This window comes from Ambystoma mexicanum, chromosome 8 (assembly GCF_040938575.1).
Source record: "Ambystoma mexicanum isolate Mex_15411 chromosome 8, UKY_AmexF1_1, whole genome shotgun sequence".
NCBI lineage: Eukaryota > Metazoa > Chordata > Amphibia > Caudata > Ambystomatidae > Ambystoma > Ambystoma mexicanum.
Window position 1 is genome coordinate 1,196,670,850 of NC_090929.1, and position 16,236 is coordinate 1,196,687,085.

Here is a 16,236-nt window from a genome sequence, read left to right on the forward strand (position 1 = left end):
ACTACTACCAAATCAGCAGTGATCCCAGTCATTGGGTAAAATGGACACAGCCCAACGGGCATAACTCCATGTCGTTTTTTGGTAAGTTGGCTCGACAGCAGGATATACCTTCAGGAGGGGTGTGAAGTGACGACTGTAGCAACTCAAGCAGCAATAGCAGAAAGACTCCAAAATAAAAGAATGTCCAATGAAGGTTATATGAATAATGTGTTTAATTAGGAAATGCACACCACTAACAAAACCTCACCCCAGTGGAGTTAATTGACAATTCAGGACTTTTATAGAATACTGCTCTGTATTCTTGAGGAAGGGGTATCAGGCAAGCAAATGCAGAAATGTCACTTTTCAAAGGATATATGTTTCAAAGAAAAGACAGATTCGTGCAGGGGGCTGGGGGAGGGTGGAGGCTTAAAAGTTGCTATGGTCCCAGTGGACCAGGGGAACGGGGTTCTTAACAGTACCTTAATATCTTTGGGAGCTACAGCATTGAGGCCGGCCTCTTGAGGCAATTATTTGGTGTTGGGTTTGTGAGTTGGTTGACTAGATCCAACACGCAGTGCAGTCCAATCAACAATTGCACTTGGCATGAAGAAGCTTGGGACAGTCAGGTGATATCTGGGTTGGTGTAACTCACAAGTTGTCCAATGCAGGAATCGTGGCCCAAAGCTATTCCCTACCTTTGTCCCTGGTGACCCCGAAATGGGCCTCCAAGCAGCCCAAAAGTTAAGTCCTTTGGCTGGCACCTACAGGAGATCATTCACGTTCAATGAACCGTGCCCTGGTACCAGTGCAGGCAGCAAAGCTGGCCTTGGTCCAATAGCAGTTCCTCCCACAGTTCCCTGGGTATGGTTAGGGACAGAGGTCTCCTCTGCCTTGGATGCCTTCTTTTTTACCTCTATGGCAGATGGCTTTGAAATGGACTGTACTTCGAACAGAGGCACAAAAGTCCATCATCCGTCTCTTGATGGTGGAAGTATGAATCAAGAAGAGTGGGACACTCCTTCCTTAAATTTAAAAGGCCAACAAGTGGCCCATGCCTTCTTGCAGCATACCCAGAGTGCCTTCTCCCAGTGGAAATGGAGGGGACCGGAAGTAAAGGGAACCCCACAGAAAAGCAAGATGGTGGAACCCTTTCTCAAGTCCACTTCATTATGTCTACCCTAACTCCACCCCTCCCTATATCTGCAACATCAAAGGTCCTTTGGTGTGCAGCACCCTGGTGTAAGGCTGGCCTTTATGTGAGTGCCCCTTGGAATCAGAGTTCCTAGGAGATCCCTTTGTGAGAGAGCCTATGTCTATGGGGAGCAGTTACCCTCACCCCTTCCTCCCCCTGGAAGAAAGCATCCTGGCCTATGTCTCGTTGGCAGCAGTACAAACCACCGTATTGCCATGAATACACATTGCCCTCCCTCACATATCTGATGTGGGCTTTCGGCACTGATTGGTCTGGCTTTAATATTTATGTTCTCTTAGCAGTCACTATGCAATAACCATGTATTTCTTATTCGGTGGATAAGGCAATACTTACCTTTTGCATCTCGGGTTCAGAAGTTGCCCTGAGCAGGTGCTTCAGTTGTCAGAACAGTGGCTCAGCAAAGGCACATATATGCACTATGCTTTTGTTCTGATGCTTTATGAAAGGGAGTTTGATCAGCAGACTATAGTTCCAGAAACAAAATTTCCTGAATCATTTTATTATTTCATGAAATCAAAAAAGCTAGGGCATTTACGTACTCTCTGGATGGCAATCTGTAAGCGTGAATCCCTCCGTTTTAGGCTTCCATTCCAGGTAGTTGGCTGAAACCTGGAGAGTCCAGTGCTAGATCCTTGTTAGAGTGCCACATCAGCAGAGAGGTCCTTGGTGCACAGCAGGTCACCCACGGTTCTCCCTAATAGTTAGCAGACATCTCTCTGCCTTCTGTATTAATCGCTATGGCAGATGACTTATCTTCATGGTACAAAGATTAATTAAGGAATGAGGGGCTGCGCCTGTCCTTTAAAGGCAAATTGCACAGTGGGTTGGTCCTTAGCAGGCTTGCTATAAGGGTCCAATCCAGGTTGTTGTTATGAGTACCCTTTGCCTTATGACATCACACCCAGAGTACCTTGACCACAGGAAATGGACAGGGGGGTGGGGGGGAGAGACAGTCCGCCTATGCCCCAATATACATCAATCTTGTAAAAGCTGGCCCTGCTCACAGGGCCGACACTGGTGCGATGTCTTATTGCTGTGGCTGTATGAGTTCCCTTAGCAGTCACCATGCTATAAAGAGGCATGACTTAAATTTAAAGACCACCGGGCTATATAATTTTTTATTTTTTTTTATTTTTAAAGTAGACCTCTAATCACTTTTGTTTCCAAAGGCGCAAGATTGTTTTAAACAATTTTTTTATGTGATAGCTGTGACCGTTAAGATTGTGAGCAATATGTAGAGAATCTCATAAATATACTTTACAAAAAAATAAACCTTGTATGAAATTGAAAACATAAAAATAATGAATGAAAGCAATAACATTACACACATCACCTACCCCCCACATATCTGCATAAATATATACATCTCCAATACTGACAACTTTGAAGCGCCAAAAGATGCTTTGGGTTGTGACTAAACCGCAGTCAAGGGGATATGTCCAGACTACACCAGTCCAACCTGGGACCCGAGTAACTCAATGTACTCAGTGTTGCATTAATTTACCACATTTAATCATTTGCATATTATTGTGAATCTGATCATATTCATAATGCCAACTTAAGTTTTGGCTGTCATGTAGCTTGATGACACAGCCTTCTTTAGGGCAGATCGTATTGGAGGGGAGATGGGTAACATGAAGAGTCAGTCATGTAAGGGAGCAAGTCTCAGCAATACAAAAGTTTTTTAGCGTTGAGCGTGAGCTGTAGCAAGTCGTTCCTTGCCAACACTGAGCAACGTGTTCCCAAGCCATCCCAAGGACCCAAATGGCTCTATACCAATGTCTTACTGCTTACTGCTAGATTGATATTTTACCAATTATCCTGACAGACCTACAGTTAAAATGTTCCCTTGTTGCCATCCTACAGCTGACTTATTGTGTGTAACTGTCCATACCATCAGGCCAGACCGCCTTTTCACTGCTGATTTAGTACATGTATCATGCCTCTTGCCGATGGACCCTGCTGTTAGCCTTGTCTACTGCTAAAATGCGCCCTGTGGCTGCCCTACTGTTGATTTATCGTGTGTATCTGACGGTACCGACAGGCCTGTATTATATACTACTGCTGATTTAGTACTTGTATTATGTTCCCTGCCACTGTTCTAGACCTTACGGCTGTATTATAGGACTAGCCTCTGTAATCAACTATTAGGCAACACTACACTATTTCAGGACTTAATGTTGTCACCCATTACTGACTAGTACCTAATCTAACTAGTCCTAGCATCTTACTTGACTAAACCAGATATCTATCTACTCAACAGCACATAACGCACTGCACATTTCAAACCTATTGCCCACCTCTACTACTGTTCCTTACCATTATACTCACGCTGTATACTAGGCACCAAATCTAATGGGTCCTGTCCCCCATCGCTTCCATCCTCATTTGTAATACACTCTCCCATTATGGAACTTGTAATAAATATGTCCGGAACTAACCAATACTTTAATAACGCAGCCTTATGGATCAAACACTTCACAACCAAACCAAATCCAAACCATCCTTGCTCCATTAACTATAGGAACCGAAGATTAGGCTCTAGACTCACCCTTAAATCATCGCACATCCCATCGCCGCCCCCTCTTAAACCATGCCTCTATTCAAGTGCACTTACTCCCGGTATGTCTCATAAAAAAACTATTGACCCATAACACCTCGCAGCAGGCAAAAGTCACCTTGATCAAAGGTGCCCTTATTAATGCTAGATCGATCCCAGCTCACTCACTAGACATTGCTGACTTTATTGAAACTGAAACCTTGGACTTCCTAGCCATTACAGAAACGTGGCTACATGCAGCATCGGGCCCTGCCTTATCCTTAGCTGTACCTGAGAATTACGCCATCATTAGATGTGACACAAACCCCCCCCCCCCAATCTAAAGCCGGAGGCGTAACCTTTATCTTCAAAAGATCTCTTGAACTTAGACCAATCCATAACATGCAAATCAACTCTGCTGAGCTACTAACAGTTAAACTGCAATTATCACCTAATCAAACGGGCACAGTGCACCTTATCTACAGGGCACCGTGTCCTATTGGCACTCTTACATCATCCCTCCTCACAGCCAACAACAAGCCTAACTCCCAAATCATTCTACTTGGTGATATAATCTAGGCTGTCAAGATCCTAATGACCTGATGGCGCTAGATTTAGCCCAATCACTAGTAGTCAGGATTCACCCAGCATATCCATGAACCCACTCATAGCAAAGGAAGAACCTTGGATTGGCTCATCGATCTGAACTGCTCCATCAATCTTGGATCTGTTACACCTTGTACTTGGTCGGATCATCGCAGGATAACTTTCACTATTTAATCTAACTCTCAGAGCCCCAAATCAAATCCTGCACCCTCTATCCAAACTAGGAATAAGGAGGACATCTCTAAGGATAAACTACCCCCATAATCCTTCCCCTTCTCAACGCCGCCTCCACGACCTACTCTGACCCCACAGTCTTTGTAGACATTTATAATCAAACCATACTGAAGGCATTAAACTCTATAGCCCCTCTCAGACTGAGGAAATCTAAACCTCACGCTCGCCTTAATTCCTGGTTTACCCCTCAACTAAGAGATTTACGTAAAGCCAAGAGAAACGCAGAGGCACACTGGAAAGACCACCCTTCAGAAACTAACAAAAACACCTGAACTACGACATCCACTGCATATAAAGATGCCATATTCTTAGCAAAAAAAGACACATACAATAAGCACATCTCTCAGGCTGAATCCAACACTAAAGAGCTCGTCAAGATCCTTAAAGAACTTGAATCTCCGATAGGCCTGATGGACAATTGCATCACATGGTGTTTCAACATTCAAAAAGCGCTTCTTGAGAAATCCTCTACCCTGCAACCTAAAATTAACACCATAAAATGTAGCCTACCAACTGACTACACTTCCAATCCCTTCACCAACTATCTCCCCGCTCATGCACATACGTCAAACCATTACATTTCTCCCCATTATCCACCTGGGAAGTGGAAAATATAATCAGAAAGATTAAACCCTCCAACTGCCAAGGTGATGCGTATCTGGGACCGGTCATTAAAGAAGCCGCCCGCGAACTAGCTCCCTTCATTCTCTCATTTATTAATGCTTCCTTCAAATCAAGATTGGTCCCGGACAACCTTAAGGACGCTTGGGTAATCCCTCATCAAAAAAAACTACCCTCGACCCTACCAACCCTGCCAACAACTGACCCATCACTGCTGTACCCTTCTTATTGAAAATTGTGGACCGTGCAGCATATCTGCAAATACAGGCCTACATAGAATCTAACAATCTCTTAGGTTCTGCCAGTCAGGCTTCCGACCCAGACACGGAACAGAAACTGCCCTTATCGACTTAAAAACACAAATCTAGGACTTAAAAGATAAGGTCAAACTGGCCCTTCTACTGTTGCTCGAACTATCGTCAGCTTTTGATTTGGTGGACCATCAAATCCTTTGCCATCACCTCAAAACTGCTGCCCATTTCTCAAATTAAGCCACCTGGATTAAATCCTTCTTGGTAAACGGAACCATGAGGTATTTTTCACCCACTGCTTCGGCAGAACCATTACCAGTACTGTGTGGGGTCCTGCAAGGGTCTTGCGTCTCCCCCACCTGTTGCAACGTATTTACTAAGCCACTCTTTGATATCCTTGACTATCTGGGTGTCACCTACACGAATTATGTGGATGATACCCAGCTACTCATCCCTATCACCGGTGACGACGTATTTGACTCAAACGCTCTCAACAAGGTCTACACGATCATACAGGCCTGGATGGCTCATCGTGGGCTTTGTTTGAACGATAAAGAACTGAGCTACTCGTCCTAGGCTCACGCGTCAGACTGAACAAATTAGACCCAGCCTTTAAGGCATTCAGCATCAATGGGAACACTATCAAGGTGTCCAATGATACTAAAACTCTTGGTATCTATCTTGATTCCACCTTATCTCTTAACAGACAAACTAACGCCGTGGCTTCAGCTACAGCTTATACGTGCAAACCTATAACAGCAAGTAGACCTTTTCTCACTGCCACTCATTGTATCACCATTGCCAGAACCCTCATAATGTCTAAAATAGACTATTGCAATGCTCTTTATCTTGGTACTAGCCGTAAGAACACCATTAAACTGCAGGTAACTCAAAACAACGCCATTAGGGCTGCCCTAAACATTCCCAGGAAATTACACATATCTGACACTAGACCTAACCTCCGCTGGCTCCCTGTTGACCAAAGAATAGCTTTGAAAACACTCGCTCTGACTCATAAATGCCAAGCGAACTGCGCCCCTGAATACTTATCCAACCGCTTCTTGGTTCATACATCTACACAACCTTTGAGATCTACCCAAGTCCACTCCTTTCGCATACCCAGATTTAAGCTGCAAAAAGCAGGGGGGGCCAGCTTCCCAGTCTTGGCAGCCAAGTTATGGAATTCCCTCCCTACTACACTGAGAATCGAGCCTTCCTTCCATTCCTTTAAGCACAAGGTCAAGAAATGGCTCTATGAGCAGGACCTAGCGCTGCTCACGCATAATTGCTTTTCTGTATGTTATACATCAATACTACTTGTATGCTACTTCTGTAAACTTTGTAACTGAATAACTGTGTAAACTACAGTTTATATTTTTTAACTTCTATTCCACGAAGAAATGTTCATTTATGTTGTAATCTATGTAACTAATGCAATTTATGTAATTCATGATGCGCCCTGATGCCCACGGGCCCGGTTGCGCTATACACATAAAACAAATACAAATGCAATAATTCTGTGGCTATTTCTTCTGCTTTAGTACATTTTGAGAAGGCAAGAAAACAGCAGCAATAGGTCTTCGTTAGATGAAACAAAAAGTTCAGATATTTGTAATAATTTGTGTCCCATTAGAGTGGATGGATATATAGAAAAGTAAATGGCAATTGAAGATATTCACTAATTGCAATACATCATGGGCAATGTACGGGATAAAAAGTCCATGTGGACTTCTGTATTTTGGCAAAACGAAAAGACTGGTCAAACAAAGAATCTGTGAACATCGCTCTTGCGTGAAAAACGCAATCACAGACAAGCCACTCGTGGCTCACTTCACACGAGCTAAACACAACCAGGAAGACATCTACTGGTTTATTATCTAAACTGTTCCAGCACATCCCCGAGGAGGAGACGGAGAGCTGGATTCTGGAAATTGTAACAAAGATGGATATTTGACTTGTACTCTTGTCAAGGCGGGATTCAATATTGCAATTGAATGGAATCTGTTCACTCATAAATGACTTATCTTTTCCCCAACAATAGCATATCAGAACCAAAATACGGCACGTTTGAAAGAAAAGAAAAAATTGTTTTGCGTAAATAGGATGCTACGACAGCAAGTGTCATAAAAATGGACACTTTGGACATTGCCTAATGTACAGCTCAATATACTGGGCTAGCGGTAAATTAATCAAATGGTTCTCCATTGAGTAACATGCTCTGGTCGAATAATGGTTGCTACTCTATATGATTGAATTGTTTGTACAATTCTCTTCTCTCGGATATATTATGTAATATTACGAGGTAATGAGAAAAATTGGAATTAATTGCAAAAACATCTAACTCTGCTTAGTGGCGTTCTAATAATGAAAAGATACATTCATCAGCTTTTAGTTAGTCGCAGGCAGATTTTTTTTTGTCATATCCAACATGGCACCCTGAATGACACCCAGGGCTACACGCAATGCACGTTGCAGCACTGCCTGTTCAATATAAAACACGCAAGTAGCAGCGGCACATTCTGTTTTTTCGTATGAACTGAAGGTGAACCTTTGCACCCTAAGGAAGTGGGAACTGGGAATTAAAGTAAGTGCCATGTCTACGAACCCTAGTGGTTTGTTTACATCTGACAAACGTAATTGAATGGGGTTCTGTTTCTATTATTTTTTTGTTATACGCTGCCTTGGTTTTCCAGGCAACAGCGAACATGTATGCAATCCCTGCAGCGCGGTGTAACACCTTCCGGGCATTGACCCTGTGCGGCATTAAACAGCATGTAGGACGGGGGGACATAATCCTAATCCATCAAGATAAGCGATATTTAAACTCTCAATAAACGTTTGCCTTCGTGATATTCTTCGGACACTTCTGTTGTGATGGAAGTACCAAAAGCCAGTATAATACGATTTGCTTTATCTGGGCGCTGTCTACATGGGAGAATTATACCAAGAAGTCCTGCTCGAACATGAATGGACACTCATCTTAGGCGCTTGTACAGTGCACTAAGAAATTAATTCAGTCTTGTGATTGCGCTACAGACAAAATGCCTAGTTTGGCTTGACACTAAAACGATGAATGACAAGAAATAATAAGTGGTCAACCTGAAAGTCTAGAATCCCAGTGATCAATCCATACTGGGGTGTAAGAAATTAAAAAATTGCAATCTGACTAGCGAATGTTTAATACATTTTGTTTATAAAAAGATCACATCTAAATAGGAAACACTAAACTTGCACTGCTTTCTTTATAGTGTGTATGAAGTGCCACCCAACGATGGATTCTTACTATCGCATAAAGATATGACCCCTCACGCCTGTAAAGAAATTAAAGGTCAGTGATCAAATCCACCACGCTAAAGATGGAGACATAATGGTACCAGTTGTTTTAAAACCACCAATACGTTTGGTTTTTAGATTTGTGTTATCTGAACGTTTTCACACAATACGTCCTCTTTGACCCGGTTGTGCCATTAAATAGTGTCCTGAAGACGGGCCCATTAGATCATGTAAATGAGATTGATTCAAGTGCATGTCATTGTGCTTTGGGACCCAGAAACACAACTAAGTGTCGACGAATCATAAGGCGGTAAATGAAGAGGGTTCACAATTTGTTGTAACCATATCCCTCGCTCCCTTACTAATCTCACTCATTACTGTGATAAGACCCAATTCAACAATTACATACACAAGGTTGTCCCAACCAGCAATTGCTTTATCTCAAAAATTAAATCTATTTTCTTTTTGTGGCAGTATAGTATTCTACGTTTTTAATCTAATCATCATATCCATAATAGGATCCAATTTCCTAGAAATATATTGTCTAGACCACACCTTTTTCCTTGTTTCCTTTTTCTTTATCAAAGGTATTTAATAATAACTCAGACAGAAAACGTACAATTGTTGCATCAGAAAAATTTCCTCAATCAATAATACATTTACATCCAACAAGTTCAAACTAAAAGGATCAGCATAAGGAGTAACAATTTGAAATATATCAAGCTCACATTAGAACTACAAATGCCTCTCTATCTAGCTAATCCTCGTTCGTTTGTAATGTAAACTTCAACAATAAGTCATATCCACCAGACAAATGTATGGACTCAGAGGTCTAAGTTAGTCCCAAGTTATGAATGAGACCTACAACCCTAATAAGAATACTTGATAAGTTCTCTCTCAAGGTTGAATACTTTTTGGCAGAAGAAGCCTGGATGATACCGCCTTCCTCAGGACCAAAAAACACACAGGTAACCCCTGGGAAAGCCCTATAAAATATATTTACATTTGTCATTTGTCTATTTTCCCAATGCATATCTTCAGCATGTTATATACACGTTTTTCACCAATAATCTAATAAGGAAAACAGGAGAGACATAAAAGACCCAATTCAGATATTTTGTGTTGCTGCTCTAGTGATTAAGAGTATTTGTGAATGTTAGAACATGCATTTTATGTGTTTTTTGTATGTTGAAATCATCAATGTATTGTCTATATAATGATTCAAATATGTATTATTTTATATAGAAGTCTACCTCTGTCTAAATAAAATAAGACGGCTCTCTCACACCTTGTGCGTATGAAGGTGGGTTGCTGTTTTGTGGAACCTTTTATAGATCACATATATTCCGTCCTCCTCCACACAGCCCCCGAAAAAAGAGGACAATCTGGCTCTGTAGAAGTATAGTCTATAGAAAAAGTAGGAAAATCAATTTGAGCCGAGTTACACACTCCACAGCGCACCTAGTGGCCATCGCTGGAGGTTCACCTCCAGTCCTGAGCCGCAACAGCAAGGCATTGTGGTATGCAAATTAGCCCAAATGCAAACCTTTTCTCCAGGAAATTGTCTTTGTCTAAGAGGGCAGTGATCTTTTAAACACCGCTTTTGTGGCTCAGAACTGCAGGTGAACTTCCAGTGATGGCTACTAGGGGCGCTGATTAGTGAGGGGTGAGGGACTCGGGTCAAATATGTTTTCCTACTTTTTTTTCCCAAACCTTTTTAAACCCACCATAACTTTCTTGATATATATATATATATTTCTGAGGCTTGTGGAATCTGGTTAGATCACATGCTGTGCATAGGCCGACATCTAGTGGAAGCTGCGGAGTATTAGTTTGTTTTTCGAAACTCGAAAATGGGCGTCGACACAGGCGTGCCAGTAATACTATCCCTAGTGTGACGTCCACTGTACCCAAGATCCCTCACGCGTCTGGGATCCTCAGATTGTTTTTTTCCGCCATACTGGTCGGAAGCATCTTGCGGAGTCCCCTGGCCTTAGCCATACTTTTGCTAATTATTGCAATTAATATTATTTATTGACATCCTTCCCCACCCCAAACGTCGACCATCGACACTCGACGACGGCTGGAGAAGACATCGACCGTCGGCTGCTGCACGACGGATCTGGGCCTCGGAAGGCCGCTGGCCTCGGCCCGGGCCTAGTAGGCCGCTGGCCTCGGCCCTGCAAGTAGGGAGAGTGGGGGGTGGTACATACTCTTCACTCTTGGTATATAGGTACACCTTATATATTTCCTACACTTACCAGCCCGCTGCCTCAAGGTGCGTATGGAGGGTACCCCTTTCCAATTCTGCCCCAAGTGCAACCGCAAATACCCTTGGGTCGACAGGCACGCCACGTGCAATCTCTGCTTGCCGAGGGACCACCCCGAAGCGAACTGCAGAGCGTGTAGTAGGTTTAAACCTAAAACACTTAAGGACCGTTCGACAAAGCGTTGGGCCCACCACGCCAGGCAGGCAGCCATGGCAGCGGAGGGCGCCTTCAGCGATGGCAGCGACGCCGTACTTTCGGACGGCGAGGGCATTACGGCGTCGAAAGACTGCCGAGCGCAGGTCCCCGACCTCGGAAGGTTGTCCGGCAGGGCGGCTATGGGGAAGACCCCCGGCGACGCAAGCGCTACACACCCTACACACACTAAACACACTAAGTCCAACCGAACCTCGACGACGTCGACTTCTCGGAAAGAGGCACGGATAGAACGGTCCGACTCGGTGTCCTCTGGGCGCTCTCGATCGAGATCGCCTCATGACGCAAGGCAATCATCCACTCTTGCCAAGAGTGCCTCACTCCCTAGATTAACGGAAGTTCGATCGTCGGAAGACGAAGACGACTTCCACCCCCAGGCCGCGCTCCAAGAGACCGAGAGCGCAGTTAACACCAGCGAGGCCCCACGCTCGAAGCAAGATACCTCTCCCGACCCTCGGCGCCAGGCGTCGAAAGTCTCTGGGGCCTCCAAGGGGCAGGGAAAACATTTTTCCACGCACGGGGAGGGAGGGAAACAGCGGAAAGCTCAGCCTTCCACTCCTGTAAGACCATCCTTCCACCCCAAGCAGACAGATAAACATAAATCTACTGGGACATCAACATCAAGCAAGGGTACCCTTGATAAGTCCTCTAAGTTGCCTACTAAAGTCATACCCTGTTCCAAAGAATGGTCCAGTGAGGACATAGACAGGGTCATGTCAAGGATGTCTTCCTTAGCTGATTTTTATGACAAAAACCCAGAACATTTCCTTTCGTATGACCCTCAAGGGGCCACACCCTCAGGCTCCTCTGATCCTATCCCCCTAAGTAAAAAGGCCCGGGTCGAAAGACCTGACCCCTTCGAGGTGCAGCCTTACTCTACTCCATACTCTACTCCACACCCCAGATACCAAGGAAAACCTTTCCCTGAAGGGGACCAGGAGTTTACAATTATGGAGGAACGAACCGGGTCTGAATACTATGCGGAGGATGAGGACCTGGAGGAGGTAGAAGATGAGCAGGAAATTTACAGAGTAGATTCCCCGGTAGAGAGCGAAGCCCCAGTTACCGACTCGCCAGTTGATAACCAACCCCTCCTTAATGAAGTTCTTGCTCGCGCAGCAGAACATTTTCACATCGACACCCACGGTGTACAGGAGGAAAGGGACTTCGCAGAGGAGTTGGTGGGAGAGAGGAGGCCGGTCGCTCAGACCATCCCTATCCTTAAATCCATCCAACGTAGAATAGATCCATCCCTGGTGAATCCTAACCTCACCAGAGCCGTCAACCCCAGAGTCGAAAAACTTTTTCGGGCAGCCCAGTCTGACCCTCTTTATATAAGAGGTCATCTTAAACCAGACTCCCTAGTGGTTACCAACACTCGGAAGAGGGCTGGGACACCCTTATCGTCGTCAGAAGCTCCTCCCGACAAGGAGAGCAAAAGACTGTACGGGTTTGGCAGGAAGGTAGCCTCAACGTCCGCCTACCAAGCAAGGATTGCAAACTCCACCACCCTGTTGGCAAGTTACAACTGCCATCAATGGTAAGAGGTCGCGGCGCTCATAGCCTCTGCTCCTGAACCGTTAAAGGGCCAGTTGGCTCGGATCTCGGCAGAAGGGAGAGCCGTGTCTGGTTGCATCTTAAAAGCAACTTTCGACGCTGCAGACAACGCAGGAAGATTGATAGCAGAAGGTACTGTTATCAAGAGACATGCGTGGTTACGGCAGTCGGGGTTCAAAACAGAAACCCAGGCTTCATTAATAGACAAGCCGGTGGAACCCGATCTATTGTTTGGGAAAGCGGTCGAAGACGCACTTAAGAATGCCAAGGACGAGTACGAGACTCTCAAATCCCTTGGCCAGCTTACCAACAAACCCCCAAACCAGAGGGGGAACAGTAATTTTCGTCGCCCACGCGGCCAAAATTCACAAAGAGGCAACTATGCCCAAGGACAGGGTACACAATGGAACAACAACCAGCAGTCTACCCAAAGTTACAGCAAGGGTAACAAGAGAGGTCGTGGAAGAGGCAGAGGCAGCCCCAACAAGGGAGGTGGCACGCCTCCGCCAAAGCAGTGACGCTCAGTTCAGGGTCCCTTCTCACGCAACCCCAGTAGGGGGACGCATTTCCAACTTCACCCAGGCTTGGGAAGGGATCACCTCAGACAGATGGGTGCTGTCAACAGTGTCCACAGGATATTGTATAGAATTACTGCAGCGTCCCCGGAACCACCCTCCACGACAAAGAATACACTCCTTAGAACATCAGAAGATCCTTCTCGAGGAGATCGCCATTCTGCTAGAAAAGGACGCGATAGAACTCGTCCCAGGACACCAGGTAAACAAGGGTATCTATTCAACTAACTTCCTTGTGCCAAAGAAAGATTTGACAATGCGCCCAGTATTGGACCTACGGCCTGCCAACAAGTATGTCAAGCCCCAAAAATTCCGTATGACCACGCTACAAGAGGTAATCCCCCTCCTAAAAAAGGGGGACTACATGGCAACCTTGGATATGAAAGATGCTTATTTTCATATTTCCATGCTCCCAGCGCACAAAAAATACTTGCGCTTCAAAGTGGACAGTCGCCACTACCAATTCAAGGTACTGCCCTTCGGGATAGCTTCAGCACCAAGGGTATTCACCAAGGTACTGGCGGTGGCAGCTGCACACCTACGCAGGGAGGCAATCCCAGTGTACCCTTATCTGGACGACTGGCTCATAACGGGGGAAACCCCAAGAATTTGCAGGTCAAACATTCAGAGGACTATCGACCTCCTCCACGAATTAGGCTTCTCTATCAGCGAGAAGAAGTCAAGTCTGGTGCCAAGCACCTCAAAACAGTTCCTAGGAGCAATCCTAGATACTCAGAAAGGGTTGACCTTCCCCTCGGAAGAAAGAATTCGGAATATACTACTGCAAATTCCACATTATCAGTCAGGTCAACAAATAACGGTACGCAAAGCAATGCGGTTACTGGGCATGATGGCGTCATGCATTTACCTGGTCCCCCACGCGCGTCTGCGCATGCGTCCCATGCAGGAATGGTTGGCGAAACAGTGGTCTCAGGCAAGTGGTCAGTGGGACGATCTAGTGGTCGTTTCGCCAACACTCGTACAAAGCTTACACTGGTGGACAAAAGAGAATCTCGCAAGGGGAAAACCCTTTTACGATCCCGAAGTACAAGCAGTGGTAACTACAGATGCTTGCCTGACTGGGTGGGGAGCTCACCATCTCCACCACACAGCTCAGGGTCTCTGGTCTCACTCAGTAGCCAAGAACCACATCAACCTGCTAGAGCTTCTGGCAATATTCCGAGCGCTTCTGGCGTTCGAGCCCCATCTACTAAACTTGTCGGTGCAGATCCGGACGGACAGCACGACAGCCATGTTCTATCTGAACAAACAAGGAGGGACTCGTTCGCCAAATCTGTCCAAGCTTGCCCAGAAAATCTGGATATGGGCACTCAGACGGAACATCTTCCTATCAGCACAACATGTTCCAGGGGAGCTCAATTCCCTAGCGGATGCCCTAAGCAGAGACTCCCTCCCAGAAGAACACGAATGGGTCCTTCACAGAGAGATCGTAGAAGATCTCTTCTCTCAGTGGGGGTTCCCCACTATAGACCTATTCGCCACAAGCGAAAACAAACAATGCCCAGGATTTGCATCCAGGTTCCCCCAGCCACACTCCCAAGGGAACGCCCTGTGGATGAACTGGTCAGGGATGTTTGCGTACGCTTTTCCACCAACTCCTCTCATCAGGAAGGTGGTGTACAAGATGAACAAGGAATCGATGACGCTCATCCTAGTTGCTCCCATGTGGGCGAGACAACCATGGTTTCCACACCTACGCAGGATGGCGCTGTGCGAGCCCATCAAACTCCCAGCCTGGTACAACCTACTGTCCCAGCAACAAGGTCAAACAGTGCACCAGGAACCCAACTCAATGAACCTGGCAGCATGGCTCCTGAGGTCATAGAGTTTGGGCATCTCAATTTACCACAGAGGTGTATGGACATCCTAAAAGAATCCAGGAAACCAAACACAAGGCACTGTTACTTTGACAAGTGGAAGAGATTCGTTATTTGGTGCCAGAATAAACAAATCAACCCAGTTGATTGCACTCCTTCCAACGTAGTAACATACATGCTCCACCTGCTGGACGCAGGTTTGGTTTTTAACTCTCTGAAAGTACACCTGGCAGCCCTCTCGGCTTACACCACATCCCATAACAAAGTATCGTGGTGGAAAGTACCAGTAGTTAAAGCCTTCATGGAAGGAGTAAAGAGACTTCACCCTCCTATTTCGAACCCACCGCCAGGATGGGACCTCAATGTGGTGCTAGCTAAGCTCATGGGCCCCCCTTTCGAACCCATGCATAAAAGTAGTCTCAAACACCTGACTTATAAAACGGCCTTCTTAGTAGCCATTACCTCCATAAGAAGGGTCAGTGAAATTCAGGCTCTGTCAGTGCAGGATCCTTTCTTTATTATCCACAAAGACAAACTGGTTTTACGCACACACCCTAGGTTTTCACCTAAATTCATATCTAAATTCCATGTAAACCAGTCCATCGAGCTTCCGGCTTTCTTCCAGAACCCGCAAAGCTCGGCTGAGGTGAAACTACACACCCTTGATGTGCGTAGGGCGGTCCTCTACTATGTAAATAAAACCAGACCGCTAAGAAAAACAGATCAACTGTTTGTCTCCGTAGCTACAGGCAGAGAGGGGGATCGCGTCTCTAAAGGCACGATCTCGAAGTGGATTATCAACTGTATACAGCTGTGTTACTCTCTTTCTGGAAAAACTCTGCCTTTTACGCCAAGGGCCCATTCTACTAGAGGCATTGGTGCCACTCTGGCTTTCATTGCAAATGTTCCCCTCGACACCATTTGCAAAGCAGCTACTTGGAGCTCTATTCACACTTTTACTCAGCATTACTGCATTGACACTCATTCCAAGACAGATACACAAGTGGGACAAGCGGTTCTAAGACACCTGTTTGCTCATGACCCTTCTCACATCCCACCTCCTT

At 45.4% G+C, this 16,236-nt stretch overlaps 1 protein-coding gene across 5 annotated transcripts in view; it reads left to right on the forward strand.

The window, feature by feature from the left end:
* The window catches only part of SGMS1 (sphingomyelin synthase 1), a 1,534,398-nt gene that overhangs the window by 1,218,574 nt on the left and 299,588 nt on the right, over positions 1-16,236 (forward strand). For 2 of the 5 annotated variants that reach the window (XM_069611296.1, XM_069611299.1), the window contains one exon: positions 8,695-8,774. The exons of the other annotated variants lie outside the window; for them this stretch is intronic. The gene's annotated coding sequence lies outside the window, so the exon portion shown is untranslated. The remainder of the gene's footprint in view (positions 1-8,694; positions 8,775-16,236) is intronic. 5 annotated transcript variants of the gene reach the window in all.